Consider the following 10,911-nt stretch of genomic DNA (forward strand, 5'->3'; position numbering starts at 1 on the left):
CAGAAAAAGAGCTGCAGTTGGCAGACTTTAAGTAATGAGGGCTCGAGAGAAACCCTGGAGATTTGAGAAGGCAACAGAATGTTGATGATTCTGTGCTGCGGGCCACTAGAGCAAAGGTAACCCAACTCGGCATAGCCGAAGAGCTGAAGTTGTGTTTGTGAGTTGGTACTGGAGTGTAGACTCGGGAATCCAAGGGAAGAGTCTCAGGAGACAAGATTGAAACCCTGTGAGGTGGGCCATCATTGAGGCCCTCCAAGTTGCAGTGTCTTTTTGGACAGAATTCCAAGGTGAAGAGTTGAATCCCTCATAGGAAAGACAGAATTCCAATGACATTGGTTGACTCAATGTTTACTGACGTCTGGGTGGGTTGCTGAGAAATTTGTGGGATCTGTCTTTGTTGTATTTGCTATTTAGTGTGCAGTGTGATGTGTTCGACCACAGCTTGCCTGTTAATTCACGTGAACCTCATTTTAACCCTGAATGTTAGAGTGTAAGATAGATCTTGCAAATTATTTTATCTTTCTGACCTTGTGCAGTAAAGTTTATTTTGTTTGTTCAAAATTTGTGGAATTTTGTGGCTTTATTCTCTTAGCAGGTATCTTGAACCTCAACCAAAACAAAAATTGCTGGAAAAACTCAGCAGGTCTGACAGCATCTGTGGAGAGGAAGACAGAGTTAACGTTTTGAGTCTTTATGACTCTTCATCCTCTCCACAGATGCTGTCAGACCTGCTGAGTTTTTCCAGCAATTTTTGTTTTTGTTTCAGATTTCGAGTATCCGCAGTATTTTGCTTTTATCTTGAATCTCAAAATTTGTCTACTTTAAACAAAAAGTTTTTGTTCCCTAACCAAGAACTTGAGAACGTGATACTCCAGTATCATAACAGCAAAAGCACTGTAAATCTTTCTCTTCAGATAAAAATGTTTTCACTTCAGATAATTATCCAATTCTCTTTCAAAGGCCTTGATTGTATCTGTCTGCACCACACTTCCAGGCAATGGATTCCAGATCCTAACCATTCGCTGCATAAAAAGATTGCCCTCATGTCACTGTTTCTTTTTTTTTCCAATCACCTTAAATTGGTGTCCTTTGGTTCGCAAACCTTCCATCAACAGAAACATTTTCTTCCTATCTACGCTTTCCAAATCCCTCATGATTTTGAACACCTCTATCAAATCTCCTCTTAATTTTCTCTTCTCCAAGGAGAACCACCCTAGCTTCTCCAATCTATCCACGTAATTGAAGTTCCTCATCCATGGAACCATTCTCATGAACCTTTTCTGCTCCCTCTTTAAAGCCTTCACATCCTTCCTAAAGTGTGGTGCTCCAAACTGGACGGAATACTCCAGATGAGGTCGAATCAGTGTTTTGTACAGATTTTTCATAACTTTCTTGGTTTTGTATTCTGAGATTCTATTTATAAAGCCCAGGATCTCGTTTCCTTTATTAACTGCTTTCTTAACCTGCCTTGTCATCTTCAACAATTTGTGCACATATACTAAAGGTCAGTGATCCTAAACCCATTAACAATTGTGCCCTTTATTTTACATTGCCTCTCCTTGTTCTTCCTACCAAAATGAAACACTTTGCACTTCTTTGCATTAAATTTCATCTGCCACTTGTTCGCCCATTCTGCCAGCCTGTCCATGTCTTTTGAAGTTTAATATCATCTTCCTCATAATTCGCCCAAGTTTTGCGTCATCCACAAATTTTGAAATTGTGCCCTGCACACCCAAATCTAGGTTATTAATAAGCTGGGCTCCTCACACTGACCCCTGGGGAACCCCATTGTATACTTTCCTCCAGTCCGAAAATAACTGTCACTACTCAGCCAATTTCATTTCCCATCCTACTATTGTTCCTTTTATTTCATGATCTCTAACTTTGCTGACAAGCCTGTACAGCGGCACTTTATCAAAAGCCTTTTGGAAGTCCATGTACACCATATCAACCACATTGCCCTCATCAATGCTCTCTGTTACCTCATTAAAACTCAAGAAAGGTAGTTAAACATGATTTGTCCTTATCAAATCCATGCTAGCTCTGCTTAATTAATACACATTTGGCCAAATAACAGTTAATTTTGTCCCGAATTAACGTTTCTGAAAACTTACCCAGCACTGAGGTTAAACTGACTGGTCTGTGTTGCTGGACTTATCCTTGCACCTGTTTTTGAATAAGGATGTAACATTTGTAATTCTCCAGTCCTCTGACACCACCCCTGTATCAAAGGAGAATTGAAAAATTATGGCAAGCGCCTCTCTAAATTCCAGCCCTACTTCCCTCAGTATCCTTGGTTGCGTATCATCCAGACCTGTGACAAATCAACTTTAAGTATAACCAGCCTATCCAATACCTCCTCTGTCAAATTTTAGTCCATCCAGTGTCTCAGCTATCTCCTCTTTCACTGTGACTTGGCAGCATCTTTCTTGGTAATGAAGGATGCAAAGTACGGAGTTAGTATCTCAGTCAGTCTCCCTGCGTCCATCTGTAAATCTCATTCTAGGTTCCTAATCGACTCGAGTCCTCCTTTTACTATTACTATGTGTATAGAAGACTTTTGGATTCCTTTTTATGATGGCTTGACAGCCTTTTCTCATATACTCTAACTTTCAGTACCAGCTGAATATTGACCAGAACCTGCTGGCATAAACTGCATCATTATCTGAGGAATTGTGAATGGATCTGAACACTGTGCAATCATTAGCGAACATTCCAAATTCTGACCTTCTGATGGAGAGAATAACATTGATGAAGCAGCTAAGATAGTTAGGCTGAGAATACTGTCCTGAGCAACTCCTGCTAGGACTGAGATGATTGGCCTCCAACATCCAACACCATCTTTCTTTGTGCTAGTTATGACTCAAACTAGTAGAAAGATTTCCCCTTGATTCCCATTGACTTAATTTTACTTGAACTCCTTGATGCCACACTCGGTCAAACTCTGCCTTGATGTCAAGGGCAGTCACTTTCACCTCACCTCTTGAATTTTGCTCATGTTTGGACCAAGGCTGTATCCTGACAGAATCCAAACTGAGCATCGGTGAATATCTTATTGGTGGGAGAATGCTGCTTGATAGCGTGCAATTCTGGTCGCCACATTACCAGAAGGATATGGAGGCGTTGGAGAGGGTGCAGAGGAGGTTTACCAGGATGCTGCCTGGTCTGGAGATTATTAGCTATGAGGAGAGGTTGGAGAAACTCGGATTGTTCTCACTAGAGCGACGGAGATTGAGGGGCAACTTGATAGAAGTTTACAAAATTATGAGTGGCATGGACAGAGTAGATAGAAGCTTTTTCCAGAGTGGAAGAGTCAATTACTAGGGGACATAGATTTAAGGTGAGAGGAGAAAACTATAGAGGAGATGTGCGGGGCAAGCTTTTTACGCAGAGGGTAGTGAGTGTTTGGAATTCACTGCCAGAGGAGGTGGTGGAAGCAAGTACGATAGTGGTGTTTAAAAGGCAGCTAGACAAATACATGAATAGGATGGGAATAGAGGGATATGGATCCCAGAAGTGCAAAATGTTTTAGTTGATGGGCAATATGATCGGTGCAGGCTTGGAGGGCCGATCGGCCTGTTCCTGTGCTGTACTTTTCTTTGTTCTTTGTTCTTTGTTCTAGCAGTGTCAACAACAACTCACTGGTGAATGAGAGTAGACTGATGGGATAGTAATCGTCTGAATTGGTTTTGTCATACATTTTGTGGACAGGGCTTACCTGGGCAATATTCCATTTTGTTAGGTTGATTCCTTTATCGTGACTATACTGAAACAGCTTGGCTAGAGGTGCGATTAGTTCTGGAACACCAGCTTTCAGCACTACTGCAAGAACGTTCTTGGGGTCCATAGCAATTGCCATATCCAGTGCCCTCAGCCATTTCTTGATATCACATGGAGTGAATTGAATTGGCTGAAGATTGGCATCCAAGGTGATGGGGACCTCAGGAAGAGGCCAGGATGGATCATCCATTCACCACTTCAGGCTGAAGATAGTTTCAAATGCTTCAGCCTTATCTTTTGTACTGATGTGCTGGTCTCCCCCATTGTTGAGGATGAGGATGTTCATGGAGCCTCATGGTGACTTCATGGGGTCTTGAGTCAACGTTGAGGATTCTAGGATCACTTGCTCTTAACTGTATACCACTATACTTCATCCCCAACGGGCCTGTCCTGCTGGTAGGGCAGGACATACCCAAAGATGGTGATGGAGGTTTATGGGTTGTAGATTGAAACGTATGATTCTGTGTGTATGACTGTGTCAAGCTTTGCTTGACCAGTCTGTGGGTCTGCTCTCCCAATTTTTCCAAAGGACTCCAGATATTGGTCAGGAGAACTTTGTAGGGTAGACTGGGCTGGGTGTGCATTTACGTGTCAGGTTCTTAGGTCAATGCTGGGGGTCTATCTGGTTTTATTCTTACTGTTTTTCATAGTGGTTTGCTACAACTGGGTGACTTGCTAAGTAATTTTAGAAGGTCAATAAGTTTAAAACTACATTTCTGTGTGTTTGGAGTCACATGTAGGCCAGACTGGGTCAGGATGGAAGATTTCTTTTCCTAAAGGCCATTGGTGAACCAGATCGATTTTTACAACAATCCAACACTTTCATGGTCACTGCTTCTGATACCAGTTTTTTATTTTATCTGGATATATTTTATTTCCTGAACTTAAATTTGCCAGTTACCATAGTGGGATTTGAATTTATGTCTCATAGTCATTAGTTCAGTAAAATAATCATTTCGCTGTTGTTCCTGGCTGGCTGTTTGATAAAATGCCTACTTATGTATCATCAGCAAATTTTAAGATTGTGTTTCCTATACTTACGTACAAATCATCTACATATACAGGCGGACCCAGCATTAGATTCTGAGGGACACTACTTCCAACCCTTCTCCAATTTTATCCATTCATCCTAACTCTTTTTTCCTATTCATCAGCCAATTTTCTATCCATTCAACTTCCTTTCCTCTTAACAAATGCTTGAATTTTTGTAAAAGCTGCTTGTAATACACAAAATCTAATATCTTCTGAATATCCATGTACATTACATCTACTGCATTCCCTCTAACTATCCAATGAATCACCTCAAAATAATCTTAAATTTGTCAAACATTTCAAATTCATGCTGACTATAAATATATCTTATATCTTTATGTGTTATACATAAATAACCACGTACTTCTAAATATTCATGAATTGTACATTCTAAGAATGAATTTTAATTGACATTGAACTAACCAATCTATTGTTATCATTTTATCCTTCTCTCCCTTCTTCAACTGAAGTGTTACACTGCCCAGAGTCCAGTTGAATGGTCCATTTGTATCTGTTATGCCACCATCCTCCAGAACTACATGTCCTTCTTCATTGCTGAGTAGTCCTAGCTTCTATGCTTTTACTTTTTATATGTTAATCAAGCCCTTAATAATTTATTTTATATCTGCTAGCCATATTTCCTTCTAGTCATTATGACCTCCATTTTCATTTTGCCATTACGTTTTCTGTGATCCTCATGATTATTGGTCATATTGTTAGCTCTCATTTTATCATATTCCTTCCTTTTTAGTTTAGTTTAGTTTTAATTTCCCTCTCTCCACAAAACTCCATCCTTTTCACCTTCTAGGAATGTATTTATTTTGTACTGTATCCAGCTATTATATCTGAAATTTTCCCACTGTTAATGCACCAACCTCTGTGATAACTTTTCTGTCCAATTAATTTAATCAAAATCTCTTATTTCTGTGAAAATTGGGCGGAATGGTCCCAGATTTGCACTAAGCGCGGTACTGGGTGGGTAAAACAACATTTTACCTGCCGGCTGCAATGGCTGCTTCTCACGCCGTATCATCCCAAACTTGCTGCATTAATTATGCATTCCCGGGAAACACGCCGTTTCGATGGCAGGCAGGCTCTCATTCGCCCACCATGCCATCACCTCACCGCTTCATCACGCCAGATGCCATATTTCAATTCCAGCCGTGCGCACACCACTTAGTGCTTCCAGCCCATGACTGCTGCATGGAAGACTTGGCCCTGAAAGGCAAGAAGACTGTAGCCCCCAGGTTTAACAATGCGTCCCTCGAGCACCTTTTGAACACTATGGAGGCCTGACGTGATGGCCTCTACCCCCGTTCTGGCCGCAGGATGGGCAGTTGCATCACTAACCCAGCATGGGAGGCGGTGGCAGTGGTGGTCAGTGCCAATGCCTTGCAAAAGAGGACAGCCACCCAGTGCTGCTACAGGATGAATGGCCTCATCCATTCCACCAAGGTAACTCACTCTTCTCATCAGTTTCAACTCACACACTCACAAACCCATCACACATTCACAGGGATCTCACACCTCAAGGGACAACACCACTAACTCTCAAACACACCTTCACATCTCCAACAGGCTCATACCCTCTCGAGCTCACGTCCGCATCTCATCCGTGTCTCCACTCACCGCACAAACATTCTATACAGTGCCATGTATCCTGCTCACACTCTCTCCATCTGTTTCCATGGAGGAGAAACCTGCTCACATCAGCAGAGAGAAGTCCCAGACCGGGAGTAGAGTGGCCCATATTAGGCTCGTCACTCAATTTGAGTGTATCGTGCTGGCTGGTGAGGACATGAACCCTGCCTGTGGTGACGGTGAAGTTGGTGGTGATCACCCACGTGAGGATCCTGCACCACATCATCCCGCTCTCAACGCAACTGTGAGTGCTCTCCCTCATGCTTCTGACTCTGCTGCCATGCACTAATTATCTCCACTTCAGTTCACAGGGAGCTCTGCCAAGCAACTGACACCCTCAGCCAGCCAGTCCCTCAGCTACATCCACATCCTCACCTCCAGCCAAGAGGGCACCTCCTCCATTGAAGAGCTAGAAATAAGCAGCATGGTAGACCCGTCACAGCGCTTACCCATACCCTCCACCAGTGCAGAGGCACGTACCTCGGTAGGACCTAGATCTAGAGCAAGCTTGGGTTTACAATCTGGTGGTCACCGCATGGACATACTTCCACAGTAGGAGGAGGCAGGTTCAGCTGAGCTCCCCGGCATTCAGAGGACTGCTGGGGAAGAGGCATCTGTGAGGTCAGAGTCAGATGACGAGCCTCTGGATTTGGCCTTCCAACTCATCCTGGAGGATCAGCAGAAGGCGGGGGAACATTACGCAGAGCTGTGGAAGCCCTCAACAGAGTGGCTCGTGAGTTGGAGGAGTGCGTCCGCCTGCTCTCTGATGAAGTGATGCCCACATATGCATGTATGGAGGTCTTACGGGGAGGATGGCAGATGCCATGGAGACCCTGGTCCAGCAGATGTGTGCAGACCTGCACTCCATCGCGGGAGCCATGGGTGAGTTCCTGCAGTGGTAACGGGAGAGGGAAACAGGGCAGCTCAGCATCCCTCTGGGTGCTCCTTCCCCTCAACGAGTCAAGCTGGGGCCCTCGCGCAACCAAATGGGGGAGGAGCGGCAGCTGGACACCCCTGGGTCATCCACTCAGGAATCTCAGAGGCTGTTCACTCCTTCCGAGTTCCCTTTGCCTGTGAGCCCCTCACCCTTGTCCTCTGTCACCGCAGAGGGAGCAGCCGGCCCACGAGTGATTCTGGAGGGAGAAGTGCTTGTGTGTAGGGCAGGGCCTTTCGGAGCCTCGTGCTAGCACTCTCCCACGCACACGGATCCTTCCTGAATCACACTTATCTCAATGTCCTGAATGTTTTCAATGCTGCCTGCTGGGGTTTGCTTTCATTTGTCCATGTGAGCTGACCTGCATCTTTGCCCACTGATCACACTCCCACACAGCACCTGATCTCGCCCAACACAAGTCTCGTTTCATTTTCGATTTGGACAGCATGGCGCTAATTTGGTTTTACTTTTGCTCCTCATCCTTTACCCTCCCCCAGGCATCTTTCCTTTTCCCTCTACACAGATGACCCCCGCTGGCATCACCTTCTACCTTCCCTCCGTGACCTACCAACCACAACCCTTTTCCTTCAGGGATTTCCTGGTAAACGTGCACCTTCCCTTCCTTCCTGAAAATCCCAACTCCATCAATATTAACCTCCCTGACTTCTTCCTTTGCACCCCCAGTGTCCTTTTCTGCCTCTGAGTCCCCATCAACCATCTTTGCTGTCCCTTCTACAGCTACCATTGAACCCTCACCCTCTCACCCTACCACCTTACTCTGCCCTCGGTCATTCTCACCATTCCCTCATACTACGCCCACCTTGAGTTTGCTTCCCTGGAAGCAGTCATGTACCCATCAGATCTCTCCCTTGCACATTCACCTGGACATTCTCCCACTCCAGACCCCTTCCCCCACCCCCATCCCCTGGAACCCCTTCTCCCCTCCAGACCCCCTCCCCCCAAGAACCCCCTTCCCCCCAGAACCCCTAACCCCCCTTAGTCCTCCCAACCCCCCAGACTCTCCCACACTTAGTCCCTCCCCCTTCCTGACTCCCTCAGACACCCTTACTTCTTCCTCCAGCTTTACTCCTTCCTGCTTCCTGACTCCTTCCTTCCCCTGCACCACCTCCCCTCTCTGCACTTCTTCCTCCCCTTTCCACACTCCTTCTCACCTCCAAATTCCTTCCATTACACCTTCCACTCCGCTTACACCCACCTCCCTAGTTGCCATCTTCTTCCCTGGTACCCCCTCCTCCTGCCGTACTCCCTCCCCCCATCCCACAACCTCAAGCCCTCTGACACCTTCATTCCCACCAACTTCACCCCCCAACACCTTCATTTCCCCCTCCCAATTTCACCCTCCCCGACACCTTCATTCCCCTACCTCCCAACTTCACGCCCCCAACAAATTCATTCTCCCCTCTCAGCCTCACCCCCCAACACTTTCATGCTTTCATTCCCCCCTCCCAACCCCATCCCACCCTCCACCCCCCACACCAACACCTTTTCCTCTCCTGGTCGATCTTAGACATTCCTCTCCCACCCCCTCAGCTATCTTCCGTTGTGAGCATCAACGGTGACTTTCCAACGTCCATGAGCTGTTTCACAGCAGAGCCATGTCCATGAGAATTTACCCAGCATGCCATGGCCATTCCTCCAGTGTGACATTGCTGTCGGGCTCTAGCATCTTCTGCTCCTCGGATGTCTGCAATGTGAGGAAAACCCTGGTGGTAAGTCCTCCGACTTCTGCATGTCACACCTGTCAAGATGTGTTCTGCACTGGCGTGTTTTCCCACTGACGTGAGCGAACTTCTTTTCAACATCCAACCTTTGGCTTTTCATTATCCTTTTCTATTCTTACATTGAACCTATCTATGTTGTGATCAGCATTTCCCTGTTGTTTTTACAGCCTCACATGAATTATTTGCCCAACTTATTCCCCAGAACTAAATTAGATAATATTTTGTTCTTAATATTGGGCAGAGTGAAGCTATTGCCTTCGGTCCCTGCCACAAACTCTGTTTCCTGGGCACCAACTTCAGCATATCCCTGGCCACTGTGTGAGGCTGAATCAGACTGTTTGCACCCTTGCCATCCTATTTGACCCTGAGCTGAGCATCTGATCTCATATCCACTCCATCACCAAGACCTCCTACTTCCACCTCCACAATATCGGCTGACTCTGCCTCTGTCTCAGATCATTTGCTGCTGAAACCCTCATTCTCTAGACTCAACTATTCTAATAGTTTCCTGACCCGATTCCCAACTTGCACTCTATGTAAACTTGGGCTCATTCAAAACTTTGCTGCCCATAATCCTCACTTGCACCAAATCCCATTCATTCATCACCTCTGTGCTTGCTGATGTACATTGGCTTCCGGTCCGGCAACTCCTCACTTTTGAAATTCTGATTCCTGTTTCTCAAATCCCGCTATGGAATTGTCCCTCCAAACTCTGCCATCTTCACCAGCCCTACAACCCTCTGAGATCTCTGTGCTCCTCCAATTCTTATCCATTGTGGATCCCTGATTTTAATCGTTCCACAATTGGTGGACATGTCTGGGCCCGAGGGTATTCCCTTCCTAACTTTCTCCTCTCTACCTCTCTCTCCTCCTTTAAAATGCTCCTTGAAACCTACCTGCCTGTCCAAGCTTGATGTCACATTTTGTTTGTGAATGCCCTGGGTCATTTTACTATGTTAAAGTTGCTATATCAATACAAGTTGTTGTTACATTTATTGTTGAACCAGGAACATACGAAATTAAGAAGCAGTTTTGGATGTATTCTAAAAAATATCCCCCTCTTTGACCATATACCTTACTTTTATTCCAGTCTCTCTTGGGATAGTTAACAATCACTCAATCTTATTGTCCTGCTATCCTTGGATAGTTCTCTGAACTGCAGTAGGCTTTCACCTTTATCTAATCTCCACTATTTGCTGGCCTATGATGCATACTGAGAATTGTACCATTTGTCTACCTACTCCTATTGTACCTATCGGAGTTCTGTCTTAATGCAATCCTCCAGGACATCCTTACATTCCAGCAATGAGTGGTCAAGGATACTCCTTGTCCCCAAGTAGCCAACCTGACAACCAATGTTATATATTCATATATTGCTCATCCCCTGAGTGGTTGCTTTGCCACTTCAGAGGACAGTTAAGAGTTAACCATGTTAACATGGGACTAGAGTCGCATATAGTCCAGCTCAGGCAGGGAGAGTTAATTTTTTCTTTTCTGAAGGAATAACTTGGCAGGAATGCTTTTTTGGCTTCTGCTCAGCCGCCTCTCAATCACTTTCTCCCTTCTCCCAGGACCTACCCAAGGGCCATTGTCAACAACACAGCAATTTGAAAATGAAATTTCTTCACCAGTGAGCTTCCTGGGACATTCAATAGGCACCTACAATTCACAGGTCTCATATAACTGAAGCCTGAGGCCTAACAGCTGTGCTTCATGTGTACCCATTCAGGGATTAAGCAAAATACTGCAGATGTTATGGAGATCTGAATAAAAACAAAAAGT

The sequence above is a fragment of the Cetorhinus maximus genome, chromosome 11 (assembly GCF_964194155.1).
Source record: "Cetorhinus maximus chromosome 11, sCetMax3.hap1.1, whole genome shotgun sequence".
Taxonomy (NCBI): Eukaryota; Metazoa; Chordata; class Chondrichthyes; order Lamniformes; family Cetorhinidae; genus Cetorhinus; species Cetorhinus maximus.